The sequence below is a fragment of the Triturus cristatus genome, chromosome 9 (assembly GCF_964204655.1).
Source record: "Triturus cristatus chromosome 9, aTriCri1.1, whole genome shotgun sequence".
NCBI classification, from domain to species: Eukaryota; Metazoa; Chordata; class Amphibia; order Caudata; family Salamandridae; genus Triturus; species Triturus cristatus.
The window spans coordinates 562,747,559-562,766,684 of NC_140592.1; the positions used below are offsets into that span (position 1 = coordinate 562,747,559).

The 19,126-nt window shown below is 48.4% G+C and overlaps 1 long non-coding RNA gene across 1 annotated transcript in view; it reads right to left on the reverse strand.

Annotated features, from left to right (window-relative positions):
* The window catches only part of LOC146798288 (uncharacterized), a 38,458-nt gene extending 23,352 nt beyond the window's left edge, over positions 1-15,106 (reverse strand). The window contains exon 1 of the long non-coding RNA XR_014969140.1: positions 14,956-15,106. This is a non-coding gene — a long non-coding RNA (uncharacterized LOC146798288). The remainder of the gene's footprint in view (positions 1-14,955) is intronic.
* Positions 15,107-19,126: the final 4,020 nt, after the last annotated feature.

The following is a 19,126-nucleotide window of genomic DNA, read 5'->3' on the forward strand; positions in this document are numbered from 1 at the left end:
ATTTAATTCCGTAGCGGGTTGTAGGTTTATAGGCGAATAGGGTGGGAAGTAATTTAATTATAGTAAATTAAATATTAATTTTTAGAATTTATTAATTATTTTTAATTTAATTTTGCGTTTTAGTTCTGTAGCGGGTTGTGGGTTTATAGGGGAATAGGGTGGGAAGTAATTTAATTGTAATTAATTACATATTAACATAATTTTTGTGTATTGATAATTAATTTACTGTTAATTATTAATTGCATATTGTTTATTAATTAATTTTTGTTATTGAAAATGAATTACTTAATTATGAATAGGTAATTATTTTACAATCATTAATATTTATTTGCATTTATAATTGATTAATTATAAAATAATATGTAATTGGAAAATAGTTTTAATTCATATTTTATTGATATTGATATTTAATTTATTTTTATTAATATATTAAATCATTACTTTCCCTACTGTGGAACTCACTGGAGGGGGAATGGTAATTTTTACCCTCCCGCTATCCAACGCTTTCCCTACTGTTGCACTCTCTGGGGTGGGAATAGTAATGTTTACCCCTACGCTATCCAACGCTTTCCCTACTGTTGCACTCACTGGAGTGGGAATAGTAATTTTTACCCCTACGCTATCCAACGCTTTCCCTACTGTTGCACTCACTGGAGTGGGAATAGTAATTTTTACCCCTACGCTATACAACGCTTTCCCTACTGTTGCACTCTCTGGAGTGGGAATAGTAATTGTTACCCCTACGCTATCCAATGCTTTCCCTACTGTTGCACTCTCTGGAGTGGGAATAGTAATTTTTACCCCTATGCTATGCAACGCTTTCCCTACTGTTGCACTCTCTGGAGTGGAAATAGTAATTTTTACCCCTACGCTATCCAACGCTTTCCCTACTGTTGCACTCTCTGGAGTGGAAATAGTAATGTTTACCCCTATGCTATCCAACGCTTTCCCTACTGTTGCACTCACTGGAGTGGGAATAGTAATTTTCACCCCTATGCTATCCAACGCTTTCCCTACTGTTGCACTCACTGGAGTGGGAATAGTAATTTTTACCCCTACGCTATCCAACGCTTTCCCTACTGTTGCACTTTCTGGAGTGGGAATAGTAATTTTTAACCCTACGCTATCCAACGCTTTCCCTACTGTTGCCCTCTCTGGAGTGGGAATAGTAATTGTTACCCCTAGGCTATCCAACGCTTTCCCTACTGTTGCACTCTCTGGAGTGGGAGTAGTAATTGTTACCCCTACGCTATCCAAAGCTTTCCCTACTGTTGCACTCTCTGGAGTGGGAATAGTAATTTTTACCCTCCCGCTATCTAACGTTTTCCCTACTGTTGCACTTTCTGGAGAGGGAATAGTAATTTTTACCCCTAAGCTATCCAACGCTTTCCCTACTGTTGCACTCTCTGGAGTGGGAATAGTAATTATTACCCCTACGCTATCCAACGCTTTCCCTACTGTTGCACTCTCTGGAGTGGTAATAGTAAATTTTACCCTCCCGTTATCCTACGGTAAAAATATTGAATATTTTTTCTTAATGTTACGTTAATATATATATATATGTATTAAAAAATAAAAATGTATGTTTATTTTTTTTTACTTACATTAAGGTGCCGATTCCGATCCGTTAAAAATACCTACGAATAGCGTCGGGAAATGTCTACGAGAGGGAGTCGGAATTTTTTACATCCGAATGGCCTCGTGAAAAGTGTACGAGAGGGAGCCGGACATTTTTACGTGCAAATCGTAAAACAAAAGTCCGAACGCGCAAGTACGATTCGTACCGCCCGTCCGAATACACAACCGCATGTAAAAGGCCCCGTACGAAGCCAACGCAGTAGCCCACATGTACACGGGTAAACTTGTGCCCGTGTACGAGCCGTACAGCTCCCCCACCCCCAATATGTTAGCACCGTACACCCAACTGTCTGCACTGTACCCCAGGCCCGCACGTGTACGCGCCGTACCCCCCCAGTACGCGCCGTACCCCCGCATGTACACGCCGTACCACCACACCATGTACGCGGATACTCCAGGCCCGCACCTGTATGCGCCGTATCCCCGCATGTATGTGCCGTACCCCCGCATGTACGCGCCGTACCCTCCCCCGATGTACGCGGGTACCCCAGGCCCGCACCTGTACGCGCCATACCCCCGCCGCCCCAGGCCCGCACCTGTACGCGCCGTACCCCCACCACCCCAGGCCCGCACCTGTACGCGCCGTACCCCCGCATGAACGCGCCGTACCCCCCATGTACACGGGTACCCCAGGGCCGCACCTGTACGCGCTGTACCCCCACCGCCCCAGGGCCGCACCTGTACGCGCCGTACCCCCACCGCCCCAGGCCTGCACCTGTACGCGCCATACCCCCACCGCATGTACGCGCAGCACCCCAACCCCGTACCCCAGCACCCTCACCCAGCATCGCGTATGTACGAAAAATACTCGTACAGAACCAGGGCACTGTAAAACAGCACAAGGAGGGTCAATTCGACTCGCACAACACCACAAAACACGTCTACATGACAAAATACATCTCAAAGACTGACCTGGCACATCCAAACAGGCAAACAGAGGCCCAAACTCACAACCACCTCTTATAACACACCCACCAAAATTCAAACACAGCCACACCCAAAAATGGACCAATAAAAAGGGCCCACACACACAACCCATGAGCCTTTGCAACAGACCCACTGCTGCCAGACCCCACACACAAACAACTGCACCTTACTGACCCCTTAACTACACCTTAACTCACACACCTTCACACAACCTCCTTCACAAACACCCCCACTCACATTCACACACACACCATCACATTCACACCCACACACCCACAACCATCCACACCCACACCCCACACCATGCCCACAGACAAGAATCCAAAGTTCACAAGGGCGGAGCTGGAGCTCCTTGTCAACGAAGTCATCAGAGTCGAGCCACAGCTGTTTGGAACATTGGTCAGACAGACCAGCATAGCCCAAAAAACCAGCCTGTGGCAGAGGATCGTCGATAAGGTGAATGCTGTTGCGCCCATCCGAAGGACCAGGCATGAATGCCAAGCCAGGTGGTACTATCTGCGCAGGGCAGTCAAGAGGAAGATGAATGAGGAATACGCCCAGAGTAACATCACTGGAGGCGGGCTGCCCCGCAGACCCGTACACTACCATCCCTGGGAGGAGAAGGTGATGGCCCTGCTTCCGCCGGTGGGAGTACACGGAGTTGAAGGAGTCGCAGAGCCTGGTGAATACACAAACAACTTACGTAACATGTGGCCAATGGGATCCACACCACAAATACACCAAATGTGCGCAACTTCCCCCAAGCACTCACCGCACACAACCACACTCAAAAACCACGCTCATGCCACCAACGTCTCCATGCACCATTCACAAATCAAGCCAATGCCATGTCCCAGGCTACACCAACCACAAACCCAAGACTGGATGTCCGGGAGGCTGGGAGGGTGGGCCTCACACAACACATTGTGAAAATGAGAAGCAGACACCAATGCATTCAGCCCATGTGGCATAGGTACATACCCATGCACAATGCACAGGGACTGGCAAAGTACTGACAAGGTCGCTGACACTTGGCCCTGCTGTATGCAGCACAAGGCCTTCCTGGGACCACTTTACACTCAAACACCAACTCCACAAGCACAGGTAACTAGCACAGGAACTCACACTCACTGTCATGCCAGCATTCACCTTGAGGGGACAGACACATCACCTGGGAGACCCAATGCCAACTCACACTACACCCAACAGTAGTCCCGGTCACGCACACCCCCCTTACACAAGCACACCCCCCCGGGGCAGGCAACGGATTTACACACTCTCACAATGGACATGTGACACAAGACCAATCCATAGCCAAATAAGCATCCTAGCCAGAATTCTAAAGGTCAAACACTCAGGAGAACATATCAATCTGTCCCCCGCAACATACCCATCCCCAAGTGGACATTGAGAGGAATGCTAGGCACATCCAACTACCTGGAGGAACTGTGACAACTTGAATATGTATGAAACATGGATGTCCCGGTCACGCACACCCCCCTTACACAAGCACACACCCCCGGGGCAGGCAACGGATTTACACACTCTCACAATGGACATGTGACACAAGATCACAGTCCCCGGCTCGGCATGAAGATGACCCCACCGGCAGCGACGACTCTCACCACTCCATGGATGACCCCGACCAACATGGCCCCTCTTGTGCCCAAGCCCCTGCAGCACCTGCGTCAGGTACATCTGTGCCAACCACCACCCCCATTGCTGCCACATCCCAGGAGACACCCAGGAGCCCTGCTCGCACTGAACAACAGAGCCAGTCTGACCAGGAGGGACAAGGTTCTACGGGCACCCAGGAGGAGGCAGGCAACCCTGCAAATGCCATCCCTCAGGGGTCCCGTAGACCCGATGTGCCCACAACGGCAGGCCAGGCTCAAGTGGGCAGGGGTGGTGGGAGTGGAGGCAGGCGGAGGCGTGAGCCTGACCAGCCAGCTGAGGGAACCGGTATGTTCCACATACACCACATCATGGACACATACCGGCGTGACACCAGGGGCATCAGCCAGGTAGTGTCAAGACTCACAGAGATGCAGGGGACCCTCAACGAGATCAAGAACATGCAGGCCAAGCAACATGCCAGTCAACAACAACACCAAGGCAAGACAGGCTGAGCTCCTGGCGGTGCAAAGGGACATGAGCCATTCACTCCGTCGGATTGCCGACAACATGGGCAACCCTCCCTGTGACAGCAGGCGCAGACCAGCACCAGCCACAGGGAGGGAGGAGGAGGATTCATCCGACGGAGCGTCCCAAACATCGTCAAGGCCTGCATCTGAGGGTCCCCAGAGGAAGGTGGGTCGTCCACGGAAAAGAGCGTGAGAGTCAGCGGACCATCAACATCTCCCAGGTGACCTGGCCTGGCACCTGGCCCTCTGGCGCAACAGCAGCACCTCATCCAATGACATTCTCTGCCACATGGACTTGCTGGTCACAGTCTGACCAATGATGACCAACACTGTGCTCTGGACTCTGATGACTTCCAATGCCAAGGATACCATCTCCCCCTGTGAACTTTGGATTCTATTCCCCCGGTAGAGCACCTAATTTCACCTACCAAAACCCGTACCCCATCGCAAATAAAAATATTATTTGGTTCATGAGACGTTGCTGTCATGTTGCTTAATTCCACAACATACGTGTGTGTAAATGTCAAACTATGCCTGAGTGTTAATCTAACTCCAGCCATCCATACCCTGGGATCTGAGCCTGGTACAGGACACACATGGGTCACAAGGTATCATTCAAAGCAGGCATGGAGCAGAACACTCACCTGTGATGGCCACAAGCTGCTGAGGGGGGGCTTGCAAAACTGAGCGGACAGACCTATTTGGAAGATTATCATTAAGGCGTAGAGGTCATGGCTCATGTGGAGGTTCCCGGGGAGGGAGTCCCAGGTATGTGTTGGCAGGTGGGAGAACTATGTCCTGCATGCTGGAGTACAGTGGATGTGAAGAATGGTGGCCAGGGCAAGGTTGGATGCACGGAGATGGCCCAACGGGGTCTCGTATGACTAGACGTACAAGGTTGGTTTTGTGTCGGGGTTGTGGACTGCATCCTGAGTGTGGGTGGGGAGTGTTGAGGTCATCCTGCAGCAGACAGTGATCCAATGCAGCTAGCTATGGTGGACGGTGATGTGGCTGGGGCGCAGGATGTTGATGATTTCCCGGGAGTTTGGATGTACGTGCTCCATAGAGGGCAGGCCAGTATTTGACACGGATGTTGTCGTGGACATGGGGGATGGTCTGTCTTTCCTTGGAGTGGATCTATCTGTGGATCATGTGCATAATGCAGAGGCCGTTGCAGCATGAGGTACAGATGCTGTGGACTGACATGGCAAATGTGTGCGAGCAATACATGATGCACACCATCTTGTGTGTGTGGCCACTGGGTGCCGGGGACGGGCTCTTGCGGGTGGGACACAAGCACTTGACCCAGCTGTAAGGGGACAATCCTCAGATGATCACCTCAGTCCTGTACAAGTCCAGCCTCAGGTGGCTCATGTACAGCCATTCATCAATGGATCTCATGCATTCAGAAATAATGGAACTGGCAATGTCTGCGTCTTTGGTGAGGGTGAGGAGCACTTGTCTGTCAATGGCATACCAGCTGATGAGGTGCTGTGTGCATGTGATGGTGGAGAGGGGGGTCCTGGACACAATGTAGATTGACACGCTGAGAGATGATACCTGTGCCATGTGCCAGACGACGACACCATACTACATGCAGAAGCCTTGAGTCCCACTCCCATGGCCTTGCTGGGGTACAGAGCCGGTGGGGAGTAGGAGGGACATGACCTGGTTGGTGTGACAGGGCCTGGAAGGCATGGCAGCACTGTGTAGGCAGTTGGAGTAGCACACTCAGCATGCAAAGGTGTCGTGTGTGCGCTTAGGGTATGTCTGACAGCATGCGGTAGATTTGCGGATGGACATTGCTTGGAGTGTGGCTGCTACATCAGACTGTAGTGTGATGTGTGTCATGCAAGGACATGAGGGTCGTGCAATGTGCACGTTGCATGTGCTGATGGTCCAGCCTTTGCCACCGCGTGGCGCCAACTGTGGCATAGACAAGCTGAGAACAGCCAAATGAATGGGTGGAGGGAGGAAGGGAGGAGCATCTTTGAGGCGTGTGTGTTGCCAAATCAGGATACTCTGTGGGCCCTTGCTGCAGGGTCCGCAGCAGCAGGCGGCATGTCCTTGTAAATATTCCACAATTTGCACACAAAGACTAGGATGTCTGAAGGACAACTGCAACAGGCGTGTGTAAAGGAAGGAGTGTCCGGTTTTACATGGCACACCCAGAGACAATGCATGCACAAACACCAAAGATGAATGACACCGGATCAGGGAACTGAAGGCAGAGCTGCGCACAGGAGACACACCCTCAGCAGGTGTTGATGGCCCATTGTGTGGACCAACATGCCAAAATACATACACAACCATGGACTTCATGCACAATAGGGATCATAATCCATGATGAACTGCATGCATGTTGCTAAACCACACATGGACTCCTCTGCACAATCTTTCACAACTATGCAAGAGATGCCGCATGCAAAGTGGCAAGAGACCAGCAGTGACAGAGATGAGGCACCTTGGAGTGTGAGGAACACCTTTATTACTCAGGCTCACACTAAGGGAAATGCATCCTTTTGAACAGACTCACAGGTCATTCCTCTGACCATGTGGGACCTACACTGGACACCCCCTGCAACACACAGATGTGTAAAATCCTACTGAGCTGGCACACAAGTGAAGTGTGTGAGCCAAATACCCCTTGCTCCACACGGAGAGTCTGCAATTCGCCATTGAGCCTCTTATGGGGATGTCCCACGCTATGTCCACCATCAGCATCCTGTATGTTCCTCAGGGACGTTTTACACACATTGATGCCTTCATCACATTCCACAAAACATTACAGATGACTGTCAGGAAGGGTGAATATCAAGTCATGGGAGCCATGCCACATGTCATGTGCCCCATGGTGAGTCGACAGGTATGCATGGTAACACAACATGCACAGGAGCAGTCCCAACATAAACCAAACACGTACCACACACAAAATGCCTTGCTGCACTCCTTACCCAAAATGACTTTTCACCATGTCCGTGCATGAAACGCTGATTCAGCACACGTTGCAATACTCATGAGGAATAGCTGGAGGCCAACGAAGACACGAGCAGACGACATGCGCAAGAAACTGTGGATGACAGACACACCACAAGTCAGCAAAGAGCTAGTTATCGGCAGACATGGCCATGTACTCGACAGGAATTATGTTGTCACCATGCTAATTTAACAAAATTAGTGTCCATGCTAAAATGTGTGGAATGACATCATCACTTGAATGACACATCAGAACACACCTCCAAGTCGCTTAGCACACAGTCAGCTGGACACACACATTGAAACACATGCCACACAAGGCTCAAAGCGTGCACACTCAGACACAGGGACTCACCATTATGAGAAGAAGTTGCGGATGAGCTGACTCCGGATGTCCTCCTCCTCCTCCTCATTTTCCTCGTGCCCAAGCCCTTCATCCTCCACGGATGGATGTTCTTGCTCATCAGGATCCAGGATGAGTGGCACTGCCTTCTCCACTAATAACACAAAAAAAATTGTGGGTGGAGGTCTAAGGGAAAAATCTTTTAAGTACAAAATTGTAGACCAGCAGGTTGTAATTCCCCTGAAGAACAATATCACAACACTGAAACAACCTGGGTCTAGGGCTGAGTAAAGAAAGTACACAAATTAGCCAAGGTGAACCCCAATAAAAAAGTGACAACTCTATAAGAGAGCCTCTCCTGAAACAGAACCCATCAATCACTTAAGGTGGTTATTTGTTGTTATCATCTGGGTCTGCATGCTCCAACCTGCTGGACCAGTTCATAAAGCAGTGATCCGGTCGCTAGCATGGAAGAAGCACCAAAGGAGGATAGTCACCTGATCCCTTACGGGTATTGTCTGGGATGAAATCCTACCCAAGGAGCAATACGGGAGATCCTAAAATCAGCAGTAAAAATAATAAAGTGAATTTAAAAATGGCTAAGGATGCTCAAAAAAAACCTTTATTGGTAGAGGATCCTTGTCAAGATTAAGAAGCAAAATGGCAATATGGCATAAATAATTTTGTCATTATGCTATTGTCCATAGCATGATCGGTCAACATGTTTCTGCCCACAAAAGATCAAAAAGTATCAGGGCATTCGTCAGGACCTAGATTACTGCTGTGGTTAAGTGTGAAAACGTGTCAACAAAATATTCAAAAGGGGTGTATGAATAAACTAATCCTACCGCACCGGTCAGGTCAGGAACAATCAAAACCGGATACCTGTGGAAGAAAGTGAAAAAATACAATGGCCGATTGTGTACAAACATAGTCAGGGGTCATTAGTCCTAAATGACCTAAATCATACATATATTAATGATGAATGGCATCCAATATAGTAAATTGAATTGCACTTACCCATAACAAGTGGGCACTGCCCTCACCTCAACCTGGTCTCAACTCAGGGAAAGGGGCCCCGCTCTAAACATAAAAACAGATAGGAGAGAAAACAGGTAACAACTGGCCATACCTGAAAAAACTCTCCTCTTGAAGGCATGGTGTAAAAACTGAGAAACACCCATACAGTGCAATGGATGGCAGAGAATGGTCAGTCCAAATGTTAGCAAGATAGGAAATTGAAAGTGCCTAGTGAAAACGGTGTATGTGTTTAATACCGTTCCCATTGTTGAGGTGTTGCTAGGCAAGTGGAAATACCACATGGAAAAGTATCCTAAAGAGACTAGCCTCTTAACTAATTATACAGGTCTTTACAAGTAAAAAGTAAGACCAGACTTGAGTGATGTAAATAGGACAAGTGATCTCTCTGCGTTATCAAGTGTGTCAATCTAAAGTGTGAAGTACTTATAGTAATATTACATCCACAATACTAATGTTAGCGGGTACTTCACTCTTTAGATTGGCTTACAGAGACTGCACATGCGGGTGAGGGACTACAGATTAGCGTTCCTGTCTCTGCGCATGTGTATTGCTTCGGAGAACAGGCATTGCTGTGGCCACCTAAACTGGTCCACCACACCTGTATCGACTACAGAGAAAGAGGGATATAAGACAGTGCTCGCTCGTCCGCAGATACCTCCGGTCTTGATTCAAAGACCGCCCCGGGGTACCGACGGACAGGTGAGCTTAGACTTTGAATATGTGTAACTTTGTGAACTTTGGTGCGTACTTACTGGGTATTTCGTATCCTGTCACTCTAGTTGTTTGACTTAAGTGTCTCGTTGGTCTCACACACTTGATACCGCAGAGAGATCACTTGTCCTATTTACATCACTCAAGTCTGGTCTTACTTTTTACTTGTAAAGACCTGTATAATTAGTTAAGAGGCTAGTCTCTTTAGGATACTTTTCCATGTGGTATTTCCACTTGCCTAGCAACACCTCAACAATGGGAACGGTATTAAACACATACACCGTTTTCACTAGGCACTTTCAATTTCCTATCTTGCTAACATTTGGACTGACCATTCTCTGCCATCCATTGCACTGTATGGGTGTTTCTCAGTTTTTACACCATGCCTTCAAGAGGAGAGTTTTTTCAGGTATGGCCAGTTGTTACCTGTTTTCTCTCCTATCTGTTTTTATGTTTAGAGCGGGGCCCCTTTCCCTGAGTTGAGACCAGGTTGAGGTGAGGGCAGTGCCCACTTGTTATGGGTAAGTGCAATTCAATTTACTATATTGGATGCCATTCATCATTAATATATGTATGATTTAGGTCATTTAGGACTAATGACCCCTGACTATGTTTGTACACAATCGGCCATTGTATTTTTTCACTTTCTTCCACAGGTATCCGGTTTTGATTGTTCCTGACCTGACCGGTGCGGTAGGATTAGTTTATTCATACACCCCTTTTGAATATTTTGTTGACACGTTTTCACACTTAACCACAGCAGTAATCTAGGTCCTGACGAATGCCCTGATACTTTTTGATCTTTTGTGGGCAGAAACATGTTGACCGATCATGCTATGGACAATAGCATAATGACAAAATTATTTATGCCATATTGCCATTTTGCTTCTTAATCTTGACAAGGATCCTCTACCAATAAAGGTTTTTTTTTTTGAGCATCCTTAGCCATTTTTAAATTCACTTTATTATTTTTACTGCTGATTTTAGGATCTCCCGTATTGCTCCTTGGGTAGGATTTCATCCCAGACAATACCCGTAAGGGATCAGGTGACTATCCTCCTTTGGTGCTTCTTCCATGCTAGCGACCGGATCACTGCTTTATGAACTGGTCCAGCAGGTTGGAGCATGCAGACCCAGATGATAACAACAAATAACCACCTTAAGTGATTGATGGGTTCTGTTTCAGGAGAGGCTCTCTTATAGAGTTGTCACTTTTTTATTGGGGTTCACCTTGGCTAATTTGTGTACTTTCTTTACTCAGCCCTAGACCCAGGTTGTTTCAGTGTTGTGATACTGCCTTCTCCACTGCCATGTTGTGCAGCCTGCAGCACACAAGGAAGATTTTGCAGACCTTCACCGGGGCATATGGGAGGGACCCGCCGGTCTTGTGGAGGCACCAGAATCTGCTCTTCAGGAGTCCAAACGTCCTCTCAATCACGCGCCTGGTCTGCCCATGGGCGTCGTTGTAACGGTGTTCTGCGGCTGTTCTGGGATTGCGAAGAGGCGTCATCAGCCATGGCATGTTGGGATAGCCAGAGTCCCCTACATGGAAACATCATGTGAAGAAGTGGGTCAGGAGATGCCGTAAGATACAAAGATACCGCTAAACAGAGAACAAACAGAGTATACCCACCAACAAGACATGCTCGTTCGTCGTGCAGCCGCAGCATCATTTCTGGCACCCTGCTACGCCTCATGATGTAGGCATCGTGTGCTGACCCTGGAAAACGGGCACAGACATGGCAAATCCACATGTTAGGTAGACACACCACAAGGGCATTAATAGAGTGATAATGTTTGCGGTTCCGAAAGGCTACCTCCTGTGACTGGTGGTACCAAAGCCACATGTGTCCCATCAATGGCCCCAATTACATGAGGCATCCCTCCCAGGGCATAGAACTCACCCTTGACACCTGTCAACTGCTCACAAGTGGGAAAATGGATGAATTCATCCAGGTGCTCCAACATGGCTTCTAAAACATAATGCATTACACGGCTGAACATTGTCTGGGACATGCCACCGATATCAGCTATGGTGATTTGAAAGGTACCGGTGGCAAAAAAATGTAGGGCTGCCATCACCTTCATCTTGGGGGTCAGAGCAGTAGGATACCTGTGTCGCGGTTGGAGGTGTGGTTCCAGCCGGGTGGTCAAGCGCTCAATCAACTCTTGCGAGAAGCGGTATCTTCGGATGCAGTCATGTTCACGCATGGCACCCAGGTCTGGCATTGGTCGGGGGAGAGGTGGTGCCCTGCAGAGATTTGGAAGGAATAACGATGAGCGAGTACATCGCAACAACAATGTCAAGTAAATGAGCACATGTTCAACAGCTAATACACATCTGCTAAAAACAGAGTCTGGTCTGTGCAATACATCCAGCACACGTATGCCAGCAAGGTGATACTCCTACGAAGAGCCAGCTACAATAGTTTATTTGCAAAGTCGACATGACATGCCATGAAACGAGCTGTGTGCCAGTGTAAGTGAACAGCCAGACACATTACAGGAGTGACAGACATCCACATATCTGCATTTGAAGGATGTAATCTCATACAGACAGCAGGCGGGAAGCTAGACGCACAGGTCAGATGTCATTTAAAAAGGGCAGATCACACACCTTTCCATGAAGGGGTCAAATGCTGATAACCCACACATTGAGACAACGCAGATATGTCCTCAGGTCGCAATACCATGTTTGATGCATGCAGACACATGTCACGTGGTATTGCACATGTGGCATGGTGTGCGTAATTGTGTGCCATGCACATATGCACACAGACACATCTTGGATGCTGCAACAGCAGATGGAGTTGACGGAACACCAACTGCAAGCTCATGGGACCACATGACAAACACATGACATAGTCACATCGTGGCACGCTGGTAGTCACATGTCAGGTGAAATTATCCGTGTACCTGCCATCAGGGGACAGTTGCGGGAGTTGGTGACTGTGGCATACCACTGATGCAGTGCTTGACACGTTTGTACTACATGCACACATGTGCACAGTGTGAAGGAAAAGTGTGCCACGTAGTGCCCCATCACACATGACATGTGTAAACAGCTCATCACACATCTATTGTACCACAACATGAGGAGACATGAGCCACATCACTGCCTGACACACCTAGGCCCTGCACATGAAGGACTGCACTGACAATGACTTGATGTACAGCCTTGTGCGAGTCTGACACCTCCATTCCCTTCGTGTGCGCCTCCTATCACCAGTGTAAGCTGTGAAACGCAGTACACACGCTCTGAGGCCGTGTGTACGGGCCGTACTCACGTGTGAACAGGCCGTACATGCGTGAGTACGGCCCCTATCACTATAGTTGTGTTACCGTAGGCCATAGTGATAGGGGCCGTACTCACGTGTGTACGGGCTGTACACGCGTGAGTACGGCCCCTATCACTATAGTTGTGTTACTGTAGGCCATTGTGATAGGGGCCGTACTCACGCATGTACGGGCCGTACTCACGCTCTGGGGGGCGTGGGTACGGTCCGTACACGCGTACCCCTACATCACCACTGCAATGGTGGTACAGACTGTGCCCACGCCCCCCAGAGCGTGGGTACGGTCCGTACACGCGTACCCCTACATCACCACTGCAATGGTGGTACGGACCGTACCCACGCTCTGGGGGGTGTGGGTACGGTCCGTACCACCAATGTAGTGGTGATGTAGGGGTACGTGTGTACGGACCGTACCCACACGCTCTGGGGGGCGTGGGTACGGTCTGTACCACCATTGTAGTGGTGATGTAGGGGTACGCGTGTATGGACCGTACCCATGCTCTGGGGGCGTGGGTACGGTCCGTACATGCGTACCCCTACATCACCACTGCAATGGTGGTACGGACCGTACCCACGCTCTGGGGGCATGGGTACGGTCCGTACCACCATTGCAGGGGTGATGTAGGGGTACGTGTGTACGAACCGTACCCACGCTCTGGGGGCGTGGGTACGGTCTGTACCACCATTGTAGTGGTGATGTAGGGGTACGCGTGTACGGACTGTACCCACGCTCTGGGGGGCGTGGGTACGATCCGTACACACGTACCCCTACATCACCACTGAAATGATGGTACGGACCATACCCACGCTCTGAGATGCGTGGGTATGTCCCGTACCACCATTGTGGTGGTGACGGGTATGCGTCCACATCCACTTCCGTTGTGGCGGGACGTGGGATTGGTGGACACGCCCCCCGAAGTGACTAGACCATGGAGGTAATTAATGTGCAGGATATATTTGTTTTTTGTGGGGTGTGGGTTATGTTTCCTGCCCCTTGCCCCCCCCCTTTGCCCCTGGCGGTTGTTCTGACCTTCTGCGGCAGTTTCTGTACACAAGTTCGTAGGCTATGAGGGCCGGGATGACACGTAGGATGGGGTCCATTGCTGTCCGTCGCGTACCGGTGCTCCTTGTTCGCGTCGTCCTCAATTTCCCGGAGTTTTTAGCTGCCGTAAAATATTATCCGTGCGGAGTGACGTAGGCACGGATCGTACTTGCTGGTTCGTAAAACACTGCCTGACTCCGACCGGACGTCACGTACGCGGTGTCCCGGATCGGAATTGTGGGTATTTTTTTGTCGGTAGGTCTTTTGTACGACTCGTACGGAAATTGTATTTCTGTACGAATCGTACTTGCGGGTTTGTAAGGAGTTTTACCCGGGGACGAGTCGGACGGAGAATACGCTCCGTACGACCATTCGTACCCGGCTTTTACAGGATCGGAATTGGCACCTAATTATTAATTTTAAGGTTATTTAAGTATTTTTAAGTATGTTTTAGTTAATTATATTTATTAATTTTAAATTACTTTTAAGACATTTAAAAAAAATTGTTATTTTGACTAACTATATCTTTACAACGATATTTGTAATTCGATATTTTTGTACTTACCTGTTTGAAGATAGGAATTCGATATTTTTGTATTCGATATTTGGACCTTGATATTTTGTCAGATCGATATTTTCAGCATTGATATTCTGTCAGTGATCTCTTGAAATCCCCTTCAATAGTTTTACACAACCCCTGCTGTTGTGTGTTTGCGGCTGAAAGTGAGTACCCTTTGTGGGCTCCAGCCCTAGGCAGAAATGGAGTTTCTGTAGAAGTGTTCAATGTACTGGTTGTAGGCTTTACTTGTAAAGTGGTGTATAGGTTAATGTCCGTACCAAGTGTATAACAGTTTTTTGCAGAGCCAACGCCTGGGTATGTCCTAACGCACAGTGAAACTCTCGCCGGTTGTTGTCGTCTGGGCATTTTGATGGGTCTGGGTGATGTTCTTTAGATGCGTAGACGTCCTCTTAGCCCTTTGTGGGACTTCTCCAGAGATCTTTTGTGATGGCTCTAAGATGTAAACATAAAAAAATGTATGTTAGAAAAATAAATAAAAGGAGCCCATACAACTGTTTACAGTCCCAAGCCCACCCCTCCTGCCTAACTTCTACATCACATTTTATACCCCTTACTATAGAACAAGCTGTTTGAGAGAAAAATACATTGGGGTTCTTTTGACTCTGCATTTTGTAAAAAAAAAAGTACACCTAATTTGTTTCTTTTCAGCGCCCCTTTCTTTGTAGCAGGACTGCCTTTAGGCATTGTAAACGTCCTGTTTTTTGTACCTCACTTTTGACCCCTCTTTGGCTCATGTTTCTACCTTTTGTGGCGGTATGCTGTCCTTGTATGCCTCTAGGGGAACTATGAAGAAAAAATTGAAATAACAGTCACATTTTATAGGTTAATACAAGGACTTGACCCGCTCACCAAGGACCCCTCCTATAGGACCTCTATGGGTTTTGGACAGTCAGGGTTGATGCTTACAAGTCGTTTGCATCAGGATCCATTTTATTTACCTGCAAGAACCGAATTATGCAGTACGTTGGTCGCTGCATCTTGAGCTTCTAGGATTTGCTGTAGCACGACAACCAGCTGTACTTCAGCGTCATAACCTGTAAAAAAAAAAAAAAAACACACATACACAAGATAACATTTTTAGAAAAACTTTTTACAAATAAAGCATCATTGTTCACACAGGAATGATAGCATAGGTCTCAGAACTATATATATGTATATATATATATATATATATATATATATATATATATTATCTACTGGCGGTCGCCAGTAGATAGTTATAGTTAGGACCGAGTTTCCATAGGAAATCTCAAAATTCTATTTTGAATAACTTTGGCGCCGATTGACGAATCTTCGCGAAATTATCAAAACTAATGGGGCGCTCCGCTCCGCTCCTACTCTGAAAGTCTCGGGGTGATTCGTCAAGCGGGGGCCGAGAAAAAGGGGGGGTCCCAAAACACGTTTTCCCCATGGATTTTTCCATAGGGACTTTAGTCGCAGCTACAGCCCGAACGGCTGAACAGAATTACGTGAAATTTGGCAGAGAGGTAGCCATAAGGTCCGTTTGGTGCCTTTTGCAGGTTTGGTGTAAATCTGTTCAGTATTTTCTGAGAAAATAGCATTTAAATCAATATATATATCTATATGCGCGCAGCGTGCGCGCAGGGTGCGCGCACTCGGCCGCCCGCGAGCGTACTTCTGATTGGTTGTTACATCTTAGTAAACATTCGAATCGGTCGAAACCAGGAAGTGTCGGCCGCCATTTTGTCTCTCGCACTGAGAGGGGGGTGAATCACAAAGGAGAAATACATGTAAAGGGGGCACGCTGGACAGTTCCTGACCCCCTAGCAGGGGTCACGGGGTCCAAGGAGGTCCCCCAAGGGCAATTAAAAAAGTTAAAAAAAAATTGGTAAATCGCCGAGTGCACGAAGCGTGCGCGCACTATAGGAATGAAAAAAATTCCGCGAGGTTCGCGCAGCGTGCGCGCACGGTGTAAATGCTTTAAAAAAAAATTCCAATGTCAGTCCCCCCGTTTGAGCACGCTGCGTGCAGCGCAGTGTGCTTGCATGGCTTATCATTAAAGAACAGTTTATGCCTAAACCCTTAACAACAAAGCGTATCATGTGTCCTCCTTGTGCGGACGGTGCGCGAAGCGCACCGTGCGTACATGGCCCATTAAGCGTAACGTGGGCGCGCGGTGCGCGTAGCGCACTGCGTGCCCACCGTGCGTGCACGGTGCGCAAAGTGCACCGTGCATGCACGGCACTAACTGCGTAAAGTGGGCGCACGGTGCGCAAAGCGCACCGCGTGCTCACCTTGCGCGCACGGAACGAACTGCGTGAAGTGGGCGCGCGGTGCGCGCACCGTGCGCGCACCGTGCGCGCACGGCACGAACGGCGTAAAGTAACTTAGCATTTAAAAAACCGTACAAATTCACTGAAAAAACCATAGGTTTCACACACGTTATAGTTAGGAATTAGCATTTAAAAAACCTTGCAAATTCACTTAAAAAACCATAGGTTTCACACATGTTATAGTTAGCTGGGCATTTTCCTCGTGAAAAACCAATGAAATTCCCCCGTTATAGTTAGTGCAGGCAACTATAACTCACGCGACCGTAATCCGCTGCTGATGACGTCAGATATTACATCACTGATGACATATGTGTCTTTCTGGAAAAAAAAAAAAATATCTATATGTATAGCTAAAAAAAAAGGAAGAAGACATGGGTATATAAATGTGTAAATACAGTGATGTAATATCTGACGTCATCAGCAGCGGATTACGGTTGCGTGAGTTATAGTTGCCTGCACTAACTATAACGGGGGAATTTCATTGGTTTTTCACAAGGAAAATGCCCAGCTAACTATAACATGTGTGAAACCTATGGTTTTTTAAGTGAATATATATATATATATATATATATATATATATATATATATATATATATATATATATGAGAGTGCTCTATAAAGGAGCTGCTTTCCACCTAAACTTGAGAACTACCCAGAGTTCTCTGCTTCTTTTTTGCATAATTTATTCGTCACTCTATGCCTGAAAGGGTATTTCTTTGACTTATACTGGGTGCTCCCTTGTGTCTAGACAAAGCTATACCTCTCTGAAGAGCTCTAATTAGAGCGAAACACTGTGTCAGGGGTTGCTTTTACTCATTTCAGGTTGGCTTGATTGGTATTTTACCAATTCAAAGCTGTAATACTGTGCCTGGAGTGGTAATTGGCTTTTGTCATTTTACAGCTCGGCAAGGACAGCACTGTGCTATTCCTATGCTTAAAGACTTTGCTGTACAAATGGCAAAAGACTTTGTCCTTTTCTATCTCGGCGTGGATGGCACTGTGCTAATCCTATGCTTAACCCCTTGTATGCCCATGACGAGCTGGACTCGTCATGGAGCACAGTCGCGCTGTGCCCATGACGAGTCCAGCTCGTCATGAGGCATACCCTAGGGAATCCCTCTGGTGCGGGCACCAGAGGGATTCCCTTTCTGCAAAAATAGCCTCGGGAGCTTCCCCAGCACCCGAGGCCCCCCCTTTCACTGTAATGATGATCGGCGCGCACGTCGCGCCGACGTCATTACAGTGAAAGTGAATCTGAAATGAGCCAAGAAGCTCATTTTAGGTTTCACTTTGTACGTGCTCAGGGGGCTATCTCAGCCCCCTGAGCACGTAGAAAGACGGGAGAGGTATCGTTGGAAAGGGGAGAATCTCCCCTTTCCAATGGGATCCCTCCCCAGTGGATCCCTGCTTGGGGATCGCCACAGGAGGGCAATCCCCAAGCAGGGACCCACCCACTAGACACCAGGGAGGGGGGAGCGGCCCCTTGGGCAAGGGCCTTTGCTCCCCCTGTGTATTTTTGGGAATTTTAGTCTTTTTGCCCCCCCGGGGGGGTAAAAAGCCCACTAGACACCAGGGAAGTTGTTTAAAAAAAAAAATAGGGGTGGGGGCTGCCCAAAACGGGCAGGCCCATGCCCCCCCCAATTACTACAGTCTTTCTGCCCCCCCCGGGGAGCAGATGGGGCATTGGCCCCTAATCTGCCCCTTCGGGGGGGGGGGGGCAGAAAGCCCACTAAACACCAGGGATTTTTTTTGGGGCAATTGTTTTTAGGGCGTGGGCAGCCCGAAACGGGCACGCCAATGCCCCCACTATCCCCCCCACAAAAATGTCAGTCTTTCTGGCCCCCAGGAGGCAGATGGGAGCTGTAGCCCCCAATCTGGCCCCCCCCCTGGGGGCGCAGAATGCCCACTAGAAACCATGGATTTTTTTGTTTTATTAGTGTAGGGGTAGGGGCTCCCCAAAATGGGCATGACAATACCCCACCCCACCCCCAGAGAAATTCCAGTCTTTCTGCCCCCCCCGGGAGGGCAGATGGTGGCAGTGGCCCCTGATCTGCCCCCTGGGGGGGCAGAAAGCCCAGTAGGCGCCAGCGAGTATGCAGGCTTTTTTAATGCGTGGGGGTGGGGGCTGCCCAAA